This window comes from Triticum dicoccoides, chromosome 1B (genome assembly GCF_002162155.2).
Source record: "Triticum dicoccoides isolate Atlit2015 ecotype Zavitan chromosome 1B, WEW_v2.0, whole genome shotgun sequence".
NCBI classification, from domain to species: Eukaryota; Viridiplantae; Streptophyta; class Magnoliopsida; order Poales; family Poaceae; genus Triticum; species Triticum dicoccoides.
In genome coordinates, this window is record NC_041381.1 from 586,208,888 (window position 1) to 586,226,378 (window position 17,491).

The following is a 17,491-nucleotide window of genomic DNA, read 5'->3' on the forward strand; positions in this document are numbered from 1 at the left end:
GCGACGACGGGACGAGAGGCGGGGCGGCGACGGGGCGAGAGGCGGGGCGGCGAACCAAGGCGGGGCGAAGACGGGGCGGCGACGGGGCGAGAGGCGGGGCGGGCGACGGGGCGGGCGGGGAACGAGCCTGGAGCGAATAAGTCCCAATAAGCTCCTCCCTGAGAGTCTTATTTGATAAGTCCTAAATCACCACAATAAGTCCCAATAAATTTCTTGTGTTTGGTTTCGGTGGGACTTATAGGGACTTTTTTAAGTCCCTGGAAACAAACACCCTCTCAGGCCTCTGGGATCGATGGATCGAGCTCCGGAAAACGTGTGCGGTGTCTATACGTTGTTAGAGATCGAGCAAGTACTACAATATTAAGAGTGGGTTATAAGATTGTTTTCGTAGCACTTTGATTTTGATAGTGTAGAGGAGAGAGACGATGAAGAAAAAAGAGAGGTGGGCTCTTATTCATGAGTGTCCTTATGTAAAAAGGGTAAATGAGAGAAAAGATGACTAACATTTATTTTTTGGAAAACTATCAATCTATTAATCTTCAATCATGACAGTACAACAAACACTAAAAATAATAAAAAATTACATCGAGCCGTGGACTACCTATCGATGAATGCAAGCAATAAAGCGAGCTAGCCGATGTCATCGTCTCTCCCTCGTCGGAGCCGAACAAAACTTGTTGTAGTAGACAACCGAGAAGTCGTCATGCTAAGGCCCCATAGGACAAGCGCACTAGAACAATAACCGGCGCCGTTGAAGAGTAGCGTAGATCGGAATGATCCAACCTGAAGACACACGAACATAGACGAACTACGACAAGATACGAGCAAATCCATCAAAGACAGATCGGTCGGAGACACACCTCCACAGGCCCACCGACAATGCTAGATGCAGCACCAGGACGGAGACTAGCCAGGGAGAACTTTATTCCATCTTCAAGGAGCCGTCGTCGTCTTGGCTTCCTGAGCAGGCACAAACCCTTAACAAAACTCGAAGGAACATCTAAAGACGAGCCCTTCACCGGGATTCACCGCGCCGCCATGGCCTAAGGCCACTGGAGACGAGGCAGACCGGCGGCGGAGCCGACATGAGACAGAGAAACCAAGCCTTATCTTGGGGGAGGAGGCGTCCACAAAGCGATGATGCACGTTTGAAAGATGATTAACCTAGTAGGCAATCTTAGAGCCAACCCAATTGGATCAGTGGTTAATTGTGCTAACTCTTAATGACAATGCGGTCTTATATAATCAGTTGTTGGCTATGTTATTAGCCTTGCTCTTATTCTGACTTGGCTCTCGGGTCACGGGTGAGAAGAAATGAATAAGGGCATCTTCAATAGTATGTTTGTTTGTTTCATTATCGGTAAAAAATAGCCATGTCATGAACCAACATCTCATCTTACAACTACTACAACAAAGTGTATGTAGTCTCCCCTGCTTGTTACCGGGCGAAAGCCAAAATCCTTCTGGATTGGGCGGCAGCGACGCTCGTGGCATCGTCACCTCCTTGAAGGTGCCGCCTTTGGTGAGTTTTGGGGCGTTGGCAAGCTCGCTCCGTTGGTAGGTGTTTGGCGGCTGCGTGGTTGGAGTCTGCGGTGTTTTGCTCTGCAATGGGCTTCCTCCATTGCAGCTTTGTCATCAACAGTCTCGCCGTGCATTTGCTTCTCCTCGTGTGCAGTCCCCTCTCAGTGCTCAGGTTCCCCTTTGTTGAGCTCAGAGCTGCATGTTGGCGGTGCTCTGGTTTAGTCTTCCCGGTGGCAACGGTGGCGGTTACTCATCTTAGCTCTAGGGAGAGCGTCTATATCTTCCGACGGATCGGCGCCTCGTGCCAGGCGAGGGGGCAGGGAGCCCCTTTCGGAGATGGAGGAGGTTGTATCCGTTTTGACCGCAACCCTTGGAGCTGACTATGTTACTTTCAATCTGCTAGTTGTGTCTCTCAAGGCCTTCTTGGTGTCACTGAGCGTTGGATTGCGACCGGTGGAGTGCTTCATCCTCTCCAAGCTGCTCTCGGGCTTTAGTTTCTTCATCTTTGCTTGTGGGTTGTATGAAGTTAGCTAGCTGTTGCAGAGCACTATATATCTCTTAGCTGTTTTGTTCTTCTGTTCCTGTTATTGGGTTGTTGTTGTAATCCTGGCCGGTTGATGGCTTTATTAGTTTAAAGTCGGGCTCGACTTGAGCCTTCGTTCTATAAAAAAAATGTATGTAGTTTAATGAAAGGTGAAATATACTCTCTCGCTGCCATAATATCTACAAATGGATGTAAGTAAGGTGTTTTCTAGGATATGCAAAAGAGTTTGCGCGAATCTCAAAGTTGGACTGTACACCTGACATAAGGTCGGGACACCCAAGTCGTTGTAGAGTTTGTTTTTCGCATACTTGTAAGATAGTTGTCGGTAGGTTTTGCTACATATTTCTTTTATGGCATAGCATAGAATAAATGAGGAGAGGAGGGGTTTGTATTTTCATGAACCAATAATCTTTGCACAAGCTTCAAAAAAATTGAGAAATACCTTGTATATTATCCATCCTTGCCAAAATGTAGTGCATGTGAGATTTTTTAAAAGTCAAGCTATAAAAACTTTGACCAAGTTTGTAGGAAAAATGAACATCTATAATACCAAATCAATACATTGGATTCACCGTGAAGTATATTTTCATATGTTATATATTTAAAATAGTAGAAATAGATAATTTCACAATAAACTTGGTCAAAGTTTACATAGTTTGACTTTAAAAAAAATCTCATATGTATCATATTATGGCAGCGAGAGAGTATATTTCACCTTTCATTAAACTACATACACTTTACATCATATCTACAAATCCAATAGCCAATGGAACTATGTTGGAAAAATAAGGATTAATGCCTAAATTAAGCATAGTCACTTGAATTGAAGGCTGTATTAATGATCTGTATTAATCTATCTCATCTCGTGGTTACAAGCCTAGGGTTTTTATTAATTTAAGTTGGGTCAAATCTCATCCGGGTGTTCATCAGGGAGCCTACGAGCATCTCCAATAGGCGCGCAACACGCAATGCGCTAAATAATTTTTACAGCGGCGAAATATCTTTTTTGCGTGCAGCAGACCGCTGGCTCCATCAGCCGCGGCAAAATATGCCGTGCGCAAGCAGCTTCAGTAGGCGCTGCAAAAAAGGCGCGCGCGAGCAACCTGTACTACGATGCAACACATACGGACAATATAAAACAACATATATAGATAAAATTCAAATAGCATAGTTCAAGCCCACCACCACAAACTAGTCTATATGATACGAATAAAAATAGATAAAAATGATACTACGATGCAAATATACTAGAAACTAGTCCTCGTTGTCGTCCTCCTCCTCGGTGGTATAGTCCGATGATAGAAACGTGTCATCCCACCGAGGATCATTGTCGTGAAAGGTCGACACAGATCCCAGTTCACACTGCGCTATCGCCAGTGCCTTCCGCGCATGCCTGTCCACCCGATCCGCGGCCCAGAAGTCGTTCTCGGCGGCGACATCCTCTGGGAAGCCCTGGCGCCACTCCGCCATGACGTACTCGTCCGCCTCGGTGATGAAGAGGCGGCGCTCCCGCGTACGCTGGATGCGGTGGTCCTCGTCGATGATTGGTCGCGACAGAGGTGCGAGATCCTGCGCCCGCTGGCGCGTCCGGGCGTCCGAGAAATTCATCTGCGAACATGGCCGGTTGAGGCGCCACGCCACAACGTCGTACGCACGGGCGGTCTCAAACGCTCCTAGACCGAGACGTATATATATATATATTACCGGAGCGGATCTCCTCGTAACACAAGCCGGAGGGGCAGGAGCGGACGCCATGGTAGCCGGAGCTGCTCCAGGCGCGCGGCGGCATGTTGGTGGCGGGGGAGAAGGCGCTGCGGCGTGGGGAGAAGGGTGCGGCGGCGGCGGCAGGGCGCTGAAGGCGAGGAAGAAGAGTGTGGCGGGGAAGAAGGAGGCGATGGAGTGGCGGTAGGCGGGCTCGCGCGCGGGTTTTATAGAGCGTGCCCGACGCCGCGCGCCAAAATTGCCGTGCGCTGGGCCGCTGTTGGAGATGCTCTAACTGAACGGGAGTTTTTTCTGTGTGTGAAAATTAAATGAATGGGATTTTTTTTTTGCAGGATAGAATGGGGTTTTAATTGGCAACATACATACATGACATCCCCTTAATTTTTCTCCATCAAGCGTTATTGCACCCACATACAAGTTGGCAGTAGATCCAGGTAGGCCTCAAAACCATATACCACTTCACATAACGAATAAACATGAACCGTGAGGAGCCAGCCATGATTTGCATGGTTTCTGTGTTTACCAAGGACTTTTGTTTCGCTGCTAAAACAACAAGTTGGTGGTGGCGCAGTTGGCTAGCGATTAGGTCTCATAGCAAGAAGCGAGTGATCCTGAGTTCGAGCCTATCTCACCGCACATATATGAAAGGACCACCGTTGTGATGAAATGCTCCGTGACAACTTGGGTCGTCACATATTGATCTGAATCATCAGATTGATGCGAGCAAGTCTGAACTTGGTTTCTTGTTTTTTTGGTTTAGCATAGTGCATGGTTTCCGTCATTACTGTTGCGCCGTCTTCTCTCCAAGCCCCTCTGCTTGTAGGGAAATTTAAAAGTTCAGTCCCATGCAATTTGCAAACCTCAGTTCTGTGCATTCTGCAATGCAAACAAGCAAAAAATGTTTTCTAGTACATGACCATGAATAACGAGTAACATAGTGCATGGTTTCCGTCATTACTGTTGCGCCGTCTTCTCTCCAAGCCCCTCTGCTTGTAGGGAAATTTAAAAGTTCAGTCCCATGCAATCTGCAAACCTCAGTTCTGTGCATTCTGCAATGCAAACAAGCAAAAAATGTTTTCTAGTACATGACCATGAATAACGAGTAACATAGTGCATGGTTTCCGTCATTACTGTTGCGCCGTCTTCTCTCCAAGCCCCTCTGCTTGTAGGGAAATTTAAAAGTTCAGTCCCATGCAATCTGCAAACCTCAGTTCTGTGCATTCTGCAATGCAAACAAGCAAAAAATGTTTTCTAGTACATGACCATGAATAACGAGTAACAGGCATGTTCTGCATTCCAGAAATAATACAAACACACTAACAACGAAAAGTTTAAAGTGCATTACAGCAACAAGCACTAAAGGTTCACTACTTTAGTAGGACAACTCTGAAGCGATACCCTTGATCTTCCTCACCTTCTCCTTTGCAACTTCTTTTTCTCTCAACAAATATGCAATCATGTACTCCAACTTATTTTTGTCCTTCTTCACCATCTCTCTCTCCTGTTGTGGCTTCATCCTCGCCATCTTGTGTATATTTGTGGTTGAACCATCATCCAGCTTCTTGTCTAGCTCTGGATTCACCTTGATCCATTTTGTTCCACCACCTCCTTCCGATCCACTACCTCCTTGTCAGCCAAAACTTTAGCAAAATCAGGTTTGAAGTTTCTGAGCTCACACTATGACCTCATCTTCTCTCCTTCTAGCGTGTAGTTTCCAGACTCGAACTTCCTATTCTCTCATTCTCTTTGGGTTTGAGTCGAGTCGACGACCCTCCGTCCCCAGACGGCAGACTTGGGCAATTCTGGGATGACTTTTTTTTCAGGGTAGAATATTCAGACTTGGAGCTGAAAAAGCACAATGTAACAGCGAAAAATGCGAACAGCGGCCGCGCACCAGGCAGGCCTGTATCTAGGCCGTGCAAACGCCATGTGGATTCCCGCTCGCCGCGTATCCCTCGTGTATTTCATTTATTTTTGGCCTGTATTGGATGAGCCAGGTCTCACGCACATGCAAAAGTCTATAGGCCTCTGTCTCGCAGCTGACATGTACGAACAGAACTTTGGGCAGCTGTACATGTTCGACCGGGGACGGCGGAGACATGTGCGAAGTGCATTTCCCCTGTGGAGCAATGTTGCTGATTCACAGCCACAATTTTCTTCAATCGGGACGACGTGGCATTCTGACGACCAGCTAACACGCAAGTTGGTTTCCTTTAGGTACAGTTCGCCGTACTGAACCAAACAAGTTGTTTTGTTTCACTAATTTTCAGGTCTTGCCCATGATATTGACAAGTGTCTGGGTTAGTAAGATGTACCCCGTGCGTGCAGTACATTTGCCATGATGCATGTCGTGTGATGATGGTTAACTAACACAAGTTAAACACTTGGCTGGAACATTTCAAGTAGACGACGCGTTCAGGTTTTAGGTGTGACGGCCGCTAATAACCATAGATATATCACTAGTAAAAATGCCCGTGCGTTGCACCGGGCCAAAAACTAAATATAACCTGCTCCATCAATCAACTTTATTTTTTGTTGTTCAGTAAAACATGATTGTTTTTTTACTTTGAGAAGTTGTTTTTTAATGAGAATATTTTTTAAAATGGAATATTTTTATGGCGATGAACATTTCTTGAAATTGTGAACCATTTTAGTTTGGTGTTCAAGTTGATATTAGCCAAACTATGATGTCAATCTCCTCTTTAGATGATTATGCCTTAAATCATGATGGTAATTTTTAAACGTCTGTGTTTTGGTGGCGGTGGTTTATTATGCACTCGTCTGAACGCCTGAAGACAATTTATATCCGTTGGCTGGTAGGTTATATGTTTTCGATATGTGTATCCTAAACTGTGTATATATCTTAGCGGAAAAAAAATCTTGTAACAAAAATACCAAGCATCATGTCCGGCAACGCGTGCACATAGGTTCAGGGAGCAACTACATGCGTGTACGTGGTGACTCGGAGATATTTTCCCCACCGTGAACCATCCAAACACAATCAAATTCTGATTAAAAAAAGATTTATCTTTTTCAAGACAAAAAAACACACGTTATCTATCAGTTTAACGTTGGCTGATTGTTATTCCTTGGAGATTGGTCGCCCAGCCGCCGCCTCCTAACCCTAAGCCGCCGCCGCCGCCACAACTAATGCCGCCGCCGCCGCCACAACTACTGCCGCCGCCTCGGTCCCCCTCCTCTTTCCCGTCCGGCGGCCTCGTCGGCGGCAAGAGGAGTGGGGACCCGTCCGTCTTGTTTTATTTTTCTTAGGTTTTTGTTTCTCCGGTGGCATCGACGAGGTGATGGCGACGATGGCGTGTTGGAATAAAGTCTCTCCGGTCTCTCCCTACCTCGACGACGTCCGATCCGGTGCCGGCGAAGGGCCTGTGAGAGTTTGTGTCCCCAGATCGGTTGGTTCCCTTCAGATCTTGGCAGTTGGTGTGTCTTTCAAAGAGTACTTTTGGCTGGCGTTTGGTGGCGACCACGACATCTTCTTCTGTGTTGTTCTGTGGCTTAACTCGGTTTCTCCAACCCTCTGATCTGGTGGTGGTGGATTGCAAGCTTGTTCTGCTTGGGGTGATGCTCCAGCCGATGCTGCTTCAACGACTTTTAGATCTCGTCTCAAGGGGCGAGTGGCTATTGCGGTCTTCAAAGCCTTGTGTGGCGAGGGCATTTGCAGGTCTTGCTTTTCTTTGCTGTTGGTTCAGTGCAATTTTCAATCACCGGCGGGCAACGTACAATCAGAGGAAGAAGAAGACTAGTATGCTTTTTATTGTAATTTTATTTTTTACTGGTCGTTCTACGTCCAGTTGTCTATCCTTTATACTGGTCTTTGTTTTCCTCGATGATAATCAGATTTAAGATGCCCTTTGGGTGTCTTTATTAAAAAAAAACGTTGGCTGATTGTTAAGAAACCAGCAGCCTCGCTGGTGTTCCACGCGTCTGAACACATCAGCTTCCCCCTGCGCACATGACTCGTGTCCAGCAGCCCCACCCACCGCTGCCTCCATACGACCTTATCTTCTTGCCTGGTCGTCTTTCCCGATCCCCATTCCATCTTCCCCTTGCGCCGTCTGTGCCACCATTTATCTTTCAATCGCCGCTCCTCCTTCAACAGCACCATGCCTAATAGGCTCGCCTCTCTCGCGGCCCGGCCGCCGGAGCTCGCCATGCTCTTCTGCGAGAGGGGGAGATGACAGTGCTGCAAGGCGACAGCCACCATGGTTGCGGGACGATGGCAGTTCGCGGCGGCGGCGCTGCGGGATGTTGCAAGGCGGCGACGGGCCACGGCGAGAGGCGTGCTATGACAGCGTCGACAACCACGGAGGTGCCGCGAGGCTGCGGTGATGCTTCAATTTCCGTGGCTACGCTCGGTGCTGAGCTGCGCTCCAAGGGCGGCCGCCGGTGCTATGAGTCTATGACGACCCGCCGGTGGCTGCGCTGCTACGAGGCCGGCCCGGTGATTTCCCAACTCTATTTTCTGGATTGCTCCGATCTGCACCGACAAGCGGTCCTGCCGAGGTCGTCCGATGTACGGCTAATGTGAGGCCACCGGAGCTGCGGGACGGGCACGGGCCGCACGGCTGCTGCCGGGACGACAACAAACGGGGCAGCGACGCCCGGGCCTCGGCCCTTTTTTTGGTTCCTTCCTCGCTGGTACCAGGCTACCGGCTGTGTCTCAGTGTCTCTCTTCTCCTGAGCTGGGGCATGCACGCATATGTTGTTGTTTTCTCTTTAATTGCTCGTATGTGATCTTCCGAGATGTTTTTGTCTTTGCGGCAGGTCTTGCCCACATTCTTATTTGATTCCCTTTCTTCTACTATTTTTCTTCAGAGAGATGGCCATGGCCGCTTGATGCCCGAGCGCCGCCAGCCAAGGACCCGCCCGCATCCAGACCCTCTCCATGCAATCCCCATCTCGCCGGAGACCTGAACCAAGTCCCATCCAGTGCCCGTGCCATTCTTCACCCTCCCGCCCCGCAGCTCCGTAGCCCGAGCGCTTCAGCCGCCTCGCGCCCGAAGCAGAGGAGAGGAGCTCCCTGCCACGAGCCTCTCCAGCGCCAGCAAACCAGGCCGACCCCGCCTCCTTCTCGCTTCGTAAGAAAGCACATGGGCTTTTCTGTAAAATGCAAAAAAAAAACGATTCATTCTTACTTAAAACAGGACTGCAGGTTAAATTCTCTGAAACAGAGGGACTTTTCTGCAAAATCGCTAGCGACGACGGACGGCAGAAACCCAATTCTCTTTATTATTGGCTATATATATATATATACATATATATATAAAGATTAGCCAGTTCAGGTATTATGCGTGAGGCCCGCTGCGCAGCATCAACTTTGCGCCGCGCATCCTGGTTCTCTTTTCAGAGCCATGTATCTTATTGGAATTTACTACGCCGTCACCTCACCCACAGTTGTCTCCATCTACCCCTGCCCTCAGCATTCATCTCTCCATCCCCCACTGTTATTCATCTCTCCATCCCCCACTGTTCTTCCCCTGCTTTTCTTCTGAAGGAGCCAGCCGGAGCACCGACTCCCTCGTCCCCGGGCGTCCAGGTGACGCCGAGGTTGATTCTTGGCCGGCGGCGTGCGGCGTACGGCGGAAGAGTTCTCCCGAAAGGTACCCACCCTCGCCCCCCTCCTATGTTTTTTGCGTTGCGGTGCCGTATCCTTCTCTGTTCGTTGTGCTTTGCTCATCCCTAGCTCGCTTCTGTTCGCATGGGCAGAAGTTTTTTGCTGTGATGCAGTTAGAGAAGCGAGGATGACAGATTTATTCTGAAGGAGCCAGCCGGAGCACCGACTCCCTCGCCCCCTGGTGTCCAGGCGACGACGAGGTTGATTCTTGGCCGGCGGCGTGCGGAGTACCAACCGTTGTCATTTGAACGGAGCAATCTAATCATGGCTTCACACCCGCACCTTGATGATCGAGGGTGGTTATGGCCAGATTTGAACTCTGATATGTACCAACCGTTGTCATTTGAACGGAGCAATCTAATCATGGCTTCACACCCGCACCTTGATGATCGAGGGTGGTTATGGCCAGATTTGAACTCTGATATGTACCAACCGTTGTCATTTGAACGGAGGAATCTAATCATGGCTTCACACCCGCACCTGTCCCTCATTGGTTTGCCCTGCAGACACGGTAGCAAGTACAGAACAAATGTTAGCTAGAGATTACCCAATGTTATCTAGCGCAATACTGCAACAAAATAACAGATCGTATTATAGAAGAAAAAATAACTAATACCATATTGAATTATCGACATATGAGTGCACATACCGCACAAGCATACAGTATTTCTTGCATACATCTCTTCTGATTAACATTCAGTCTGCTTTTCGCAAGCCTCACGCCGAAACCATATTCCCATGAATAGAGGTTGTAGAACTCATATGCTTCATCCAACGAGTCAAAAGATGTGCCAATTGTTGGATTGATGACTGGCCCAGATTTTGTCTCTGCATAAGCGCGAACCGACAATTCAAGTGTTGTTTTCCTATCAGGGTTCATCTCCCTCTCCTCAGGTGCCTTTTCCAATCCTAACCCTGCAGATAGTGTTTTTGTGGAAAAACACATGGATGAAAATGCTCAATTACCCTCGAAACAAAAATATATCAACATAAAGAACGTCAGGCACAATCGCTACATCCATCCATCTAACAAACCTAGAAACTTAGCTCAAACAAATCATATAAATTGAAACTACATAATACAGATCCCAGTATTCTAAAAATCTCATTCACCTGCAAAATCATAAAAACAACACATACATATGCCATGGATTCATTTTTATCCCACACGAACAGCGAAACAAAAATCCAAAACAGAACACACAGCTCAAGCAGCGACCCAACCCCTATAAACTAAAACTCTTTTATCTATAATTCTATCATCACTGCGTGAAACAAACGAATCCAGCTCACTAAAAATGGCACAAATAAATCAGTAATTGGCTAATGGATGTAGGCCCGAAACCACTTCCATCAGTGTGAAAATTAAAAGACTTGAGATAACAGTTTCAACTTGGCAAACGAACCAAACGCATTATGATGCCACAATAAATCGGTAATTGACTAGAGACTAACACATCTACAACCCAATGAACTTGTGTAGCTGTCGAAGTCAATCCCCCAAGCAAAACAGAATTAACCTAGGCTTGCACATTTTTTCCATCACATGACCCTAATTAGACACCAAATACATGTTACTTTCTCATATCAATATCTCACAAGAAAAAACAACTGCCATCTATACTGCACAGCAATCCAAGGAAGGTGTGCTAACCACCGGATCGAACAATATAGTCATAGTCTGGCAAAACAAATCAAGGTTCGTGCTAAACAATCGCCAAATAGACGAGGAAAAAATTCTTATGCACATGGTGCCCCCCTGACTAACCTTCGCGTCCACCCGCTGGTCACCTCGGAGCAAACGTCATATGTGGCTCCCTTTCCGACGGCCTGTGGCTCGCCGGCGGCGACCGCCTCCACACCTACAGCGCTCACGGAATCCTGAGACTCCAGCGGCAGTACCGTAGAGCTCCACACCGCATCTCCGTCAATGGCCCTGCAAAAAATCAAATCTAGCTACATGAGTCCAGATCTTACCATGGCAAGCGGCGCTCCGCCATCGGTGCGAAGATGCTCGTCGGGGAAAAAATGGTGGAGAAGACGCGTACCCATTTAACTCTAAGCCATTGGTAGACATGGCGACAGAACAGCTTCGAGGCGCCGCCGAAACAGCTTTGAGGAGGCGCCGTCGCTGGCGCAGGCGGGTGCGTAGAGGAAGGGGATGGAATAGGAATTCTGTCGCGTGGCTCCGCTCTGATCCACTAGATTTCCTGTCGCGGCGAGGGGGGTCATCAATTAGGACGAGCTGTGCTGTTTCGAACCAACCCATGGGCCAAATTTCCCTGGTGCAGGTCATGTGATCATTGGCAGAACCAGGAAACAGAATCCAGGAATGGGCCGAACAAGATACACCTATGTGAGCGCTAGGCATATGCCGGACCGTATTTCATCCTATAGGCCTGGCACAAACCTGGCCCGAACTGACGCATCGCACATCCCAAGGCCCAAATGAACGCGCAAGATAAAGGCCTGCCTGGTGCTCGGCCGCCATAAGCCCGCACTCAATGTAACAGCGAAAACATAAATAAGGTAAGACTTGACATTGTAAACTACTATAGTCCACTTGAGACACCAAGACTAGATGGATAGTTCATCGTCGTCGTCGTCCTCGTCGTAGTAGTAGTAGTTTAACTTCATGCTGTGATGCCTCCTCCGTTCAAGTCTTCATCCTTTGTTGGGCTCGTCTTGGCCATTGTCCTCCTCTTTGTCGCGGTTCAGCTTTTAGACGAAAGCGTCGTGGTCGGCTTTGGCTTCGAGATAATCCTCGAGACTGAGCTGCGACCTCCTGGCCACCTTGTCATAGTAGTCGTCGTCGAGCTCGACGTAGCCCTTGGCCTGCTGCTCCTGACGCAGCTTGCCCTGGGACGCCTTGAGCTGTCTGTTGAGGTCGTTAAAGAAATCTACCGCGTCGTTCCACATCTCCTTGCACTGAGTCTCTTCGTCGTCGTCGTCGTCTAAACGGGGAATAGTTTTGTACTCATGGGAAAGGAGATCCTCAACCTCCTCTGGCGGCATCCGGTAAGACATTTTCCTCTTGTCGTCGGCACCCGCGGGCTGGGTCGGGAGCGCCACCGCATCAGCAGGCCGCTCCGCCGCCGCCGCATCAGCAGGCCGCTCCTCCACCGCCACCGCCGCCACGTTGCCCTCTTCACCGGCCATCGCCTCGCCGCGAGATGGATCGATCGATCACACGCAGACGCAGGTCTGGTGGATTTTCGATTTGGAACCCTAGCTTTCGATTCGATGATTTGGGGGACGGCGGCGGCGGCCTGGGCCGATGTTATAAAGGCGGAGGCCCCCTAATTCGACATGGATGTCAATCAATTGGATCACATACCTCGACGGCCCAATAGCTTCCGTACGAGTTTTGATCTAAAAAAACAGGAGTCCCTCCAAAAAAATATCTAAAAAACAGGATAATAATGTTATAAGTGGCGACCGTTCGCCGGGGCTAACCCCAGCAAACGCCCTCCCTGCCGTCGCATGAATTTTGGAGCTGCTCCTGGCGAAGCTAGACGGGGGGATAACCTGCGACCTCGTGTGTGTGCCCGAACTCCCACAGCCACTGGGCTAGGAGAGCTATTGTGAACCTTTTTCTTTTTTGCAATGTCACAAATATTTTTCAATCCTGAATATCTTGTTTTCTTCTATCCATTTTCACATGGTAGTTTTATTTTTTATAGCATGACATCTTTTAAGTGGATGGAGGCTAGTAGACCTTTTTTTTGCGGAAAAAACTTCCAATCTATTCATCTTCAATCATGGTAGTACAACGAACACTAGAAATAATAAAAATTGCATCCAGATCAGTAGACTACCTAGCGACGACTATAAGCACTGATGCGAGACGAAGGTGCGCCGCTGTCATCGCCCCTCCCTCATGGGAGCCGGGCAAACCTTGTTGTAGTAGACAGTCGGGAAGTCGTCGTGCTAAAGACCCATAGAACCAACGCACAAGAACAACAACCGTCACAGATGAAGAGTGTAGATCAAAAGGAACCAACCTGAAGACACACGAACGAAGATGAACGATGAACAGATCCGAGCAAATCCACCAAAGACAGATCCATCGGAGACACACCTCCACACGTCCACCGATGATGCTAGACGCATCACCAGAATGGGGGCTAGGCGAGGAGACATTTATTCCATCTTCAGGGAACCGCCGCCATCTCGCCTTCCTAAGCAGGACACAAACCCTAAGAAAGCTCGAAAAAAGATCTAAAAACAGAGCCATCCCACCGGCAAGGAGCAAGATCCACTCCGCCTCGATGGCCCTAAGGCCACCGGAGACAGGACGGACCGACACCGGCGCCGGCGGGAGGCAGAGTACCCTAGCCTTTTGGAGGTGGCGGCTGGCTAGGTCAAGAGGCTAGTAGGCATTAATAGCTAGCTCGAACAAATATCAACAGAATATCCTCTAGAAAATTCTAGGGTTCCCCTGCCTCCCACCGGCGCCATCTTCGACCCGCCTCGTCTCCGATGGCCTTAGGGCCATGGTGGCGCGGTGGATCTCGTTCCTTGCCGGTGGGAGGGCTCGGTTTTCAGTTGTTCTTTCACGTTTTGTTAGGGTTTGTGTTCTGCCCAGGAAGCCGAGACGGTGGCGGCTTCCTGAAGATGAAATAGGGTTCTCCCCATCTAGCCCCTTCCTGATGGTGTGTCCATCATTGGTGGGCGTGTGGAGGTGTGTCTCCGGCAGATCTATCGTTGGTGGGTTTGCTTGGATCTATTCATAGTTCGTCTACGTTCATGTGTTTTCAGGTTCGATCCTTTCGGTCTACACTACTCTTCATCGGCGACGGTTTCTCTTCTGCTACGCTGATCCCATGAGGCCTTAGCACGATGTCGTTCCGGCTGATGTTCGTTGTACTTCCTTGATTGAAGATGAATAGATCAGAAGTTTTCACGCAAAAAGAGAGTAAATGACATCAGCAGTCCTATAACTATTTAGAAGGCATCAAGTAGGTTCTAAAACTTTGAAACTAAGTATTTGGGTCCCAAAACATTTTAAGTTGTGCACCCGAGGTCCTAAACACGCCTCCACCTACTCATGTGGCCATCAAGTAGCGTGCATGAACCCATATATATCTTGTTGATCATTGCAATTCATTTTGTACCAGATTTAACATTAAAATTCAAAATATTTGAAAACCTAACAGAATAACAATTCAATTTGGGAACATGACCATGCCCTTAGCATGTCATATCATTTTTTCAACATGACAACTATTCTGATTGGAACAGAACAATATCAACTTGACCATCAGTCCATAACCACCAAAATAAAATGAATTAAGTTTGCAACATCTCCAGCAACATGAAGTAACTACCAAAATTAAGCATCATCATCGCTTTGCTGCCTTCTATGCCTATCCAAAATGAAGCAACATCATCACTTTATGTCGGTGGAAACGACACCTATGGGACCAACTGGGATCCCTACTACGGTTGCGGGGCGCGGGGTTGAGAGGAGAGCAGGATCGGTAGCCAATTCAGAGCACACGGGATGTTTACCCAGGTTCGGGCCGCGACGTGCGTAAGACCCTAGTCCTGCTTTAAGTGTCTATTTGAGTGTTCTTGCTGTTCTTGAGTAGCTACAATGAGTCACTTGCTCCGGGGTCCGAATCCCTCTCCAGTATGCCTCGGGACTCCTTTTATAGGGAAGGGGATCGCCAAAGTGGCACACAGGAGGTGGCATCGGGGTACTGTGGCTAGGCTTATCGCTAGCCATATGGGACAAGGCGCATTAAATGCGAACCCTCGTCCCGTCTGTCGCCGCTCCACCCTGCTCAGACACGCGTCCGGGCCAGCGGGGCGCGTGGTGCCATGTAAGCTGGCAGGCAGCTGAGGTGGCGCGGTGGAGAAGTCTTCACGAAGATTTGCATGCCCCACGTAGGCGTCGTTGAGTTGGCCTAGAAGCCTCCTGTTGACACACATGCGCGTGCCTAGCTGGTGGGCTGACAGCTGCATGAGGAGTGGTGGCGGGATCGTGGCAGGCGTGGGACTGGCTGTGGCCTCACAGGTGTCCTTGGCAAGGGCCTTGTCGGGGCCCCGGCAAGGGTCTTGCCGCGGCGTCGTGGTCGTCCCCGGCAAGGGTGTTGCCGGAGGCCTTGTGGATTTCCTTGGCAAGGATCTTACCAAGGATCGTCGTCTTCTGCTCTTTGTCTTCACAAAGATCTGCATGCCACCACAGAAGTGCCTCTCGAGCCCGGTTCCAATGAAGTTGGAAGCCTTGGGCTCAAGGGTGGTGTGTTCCGCTGGCATGGGGTTGGGAAAGTTGCCCCGACAAGGCTCTCGCCGGGGCCGCGGAGGCCGCCCCGGCACGGCTCTTGCCGGGGAGAACCACCTTGCCCTTTTGGTCTTCTGGTCTTGGCGTTGCTTTGACCGTTTCTGCGGCTTTGACCCCTCCCTCTGCTCTGCTTAGTGTGGTCGTGGGCGCGGCTCCGACTGCACGTGCACTTAGTAAGGGGTACAAAGTAGTGCCCCTACTTTAGTGCACCGACAGGAGCCCCCGGGCCTGGGCCACACATAAGTGTCACACATTGTTGGGATAGGCCCAGAATGTTGCGCGGGCAGGCGGGGCGGTTCTTACCGCAGTAATTTTTTTGTCTGTTGCGCTTCCCCATGAGCTGCGTTGAACGTGTGACGTGGGGGTCGTGCGTGACGTGGGGGTCGTGCGTGACGTGGGGGTCATGCGCGGAGCGGGTGCTGTGCGCATGCATCACATCGCAGTTAATGGGAAGGGAAGCGGCCCGCACCTTCCCCATAAAAAGGAATAACCGCGAGCACACCGCCCTTTTACCCCCCTGCGCTCTCCCCAATCTTGGAATCGCCGTTCCGCACTCCTTCCTCCTCAAGCTTCCACACTTGCTCGTCACCACCGCGCCTCCACTGTTCTCGACACCTCGCCCCTCTCCATCCGCCATGGCGCCCAAATCCAGCAAGGGGAAAGGAGCAGCCAATGACGCGAAGGAGAAGGAGCTGCCGGAAAGCGAGGCGGTAGTGCGGCGGACGCAGTTCGCCTACTTCTCCCTGTCGTCAATCGACGTCTTCGAGCTCAGGGATTACTTCAAGCCGCTGTGGGGACAGCGACGACTGGGCACCCTGCCACCCGCGCCCTTCCCGCTGATTGCGACGATGCCGTCGCAGAACGGTATCCATTCTTCGTCGATTTCTTCTTCTGCGGGCTATGTCCCCCCTTTTCTGATTTCTTCAACGATGTTATGCGTACTTTTGGCTTTCATCTGTTGGATCTTACGCCGAATGACGTGGCGGGCTTGGCGCTCTTCACCCATCTTTGTGAGGGCTTTGCCGGGGTGTTTCCCAACATGGCGCTCTTCTGCCACTACTTCTACCCCCGCATCCAACCTGGGGGCGCCCTTTCTGGGAGCGTCGCCTGGATGCCGAGGGCCCAGGAGAAAAGCGTGTACCCGGAGGGCGCCTCGAGGGAGAGGTGGGAAGAGTGGCGGGGCCGGTGGTGCTGGATTGTGGAGAAGGACCCACCGGATTTCTGCCGGGGTGTTCGCCAGGAGCCGCTGATCCGCAACCGGGCCTGGGGCAACCTCGACACTGACGATGCGAAGCTCTCGATCGCCACCACCAGGATCCGCCGCCTCACCGAGGCCGGGCTCACCCTTGAGATGATTGGGGCAGATTTCGTCCGCCGCCGAATCGCTCCACTGCATAACAAGGGGAGGCTGACCTGGGATTATCAGAACGCGGCGAACATCATGAGGCTCCGCCTCGGCCTACAGAACAACCTCACGGTGATGGGGCATGCTTGGTATTGCCAGAGGATCTTCCAGATCAATGTGTTCGACGACGGCAGGGTGGAGCGGACCGGCAGGGCCGCGAAGTCCGGCAAGACCATCAAGGGGCCCTTATTCGGGCTGCCCGCAGGGGTGGTCCCGCTGAGCAACAACACCCGCCAGTCTGACATCCTTGCCATGATGCCGGACTTCAACGCGCATGGCCTGATGCCGGGCTGGGCCGAGCCCCCGGCACACATGGTGCAGAAGTTCTTTGACACTCTAGTGGAGGAGTTCGACCATGAGGAGCCGAAGCTCATCCGG

At 50.2% G+C, this 17,491-nt stretch overlaps 1 long non-coding RNA gene across 2 annotated transcripts; it reads left to right on the plus strand.

Moving 5' to 3' along the window:
- The first annotated feature begins 7,760 nt into the window (after positions 1–7,760).
- LOC119348920 lies at positions 7,761–9,894 on the plus strand. Of its 2 annotated transcripts, XR_005169165.1 has the most exons (3): positions 7,761–8,883; positions 8,958–9,405; positions 9,512–9,894. It is a non-coding gene; the product is annotated as an uncharacterized LOC119348920 (long non-coding RNA). The 2 variants fall into 2 exon arrangements; XR_005169164.1 differs by having other exon boundaries at positions 7,761–9,405.
- Positions 9,895–17,491: the final 7,597 nt, after the last annotated feature.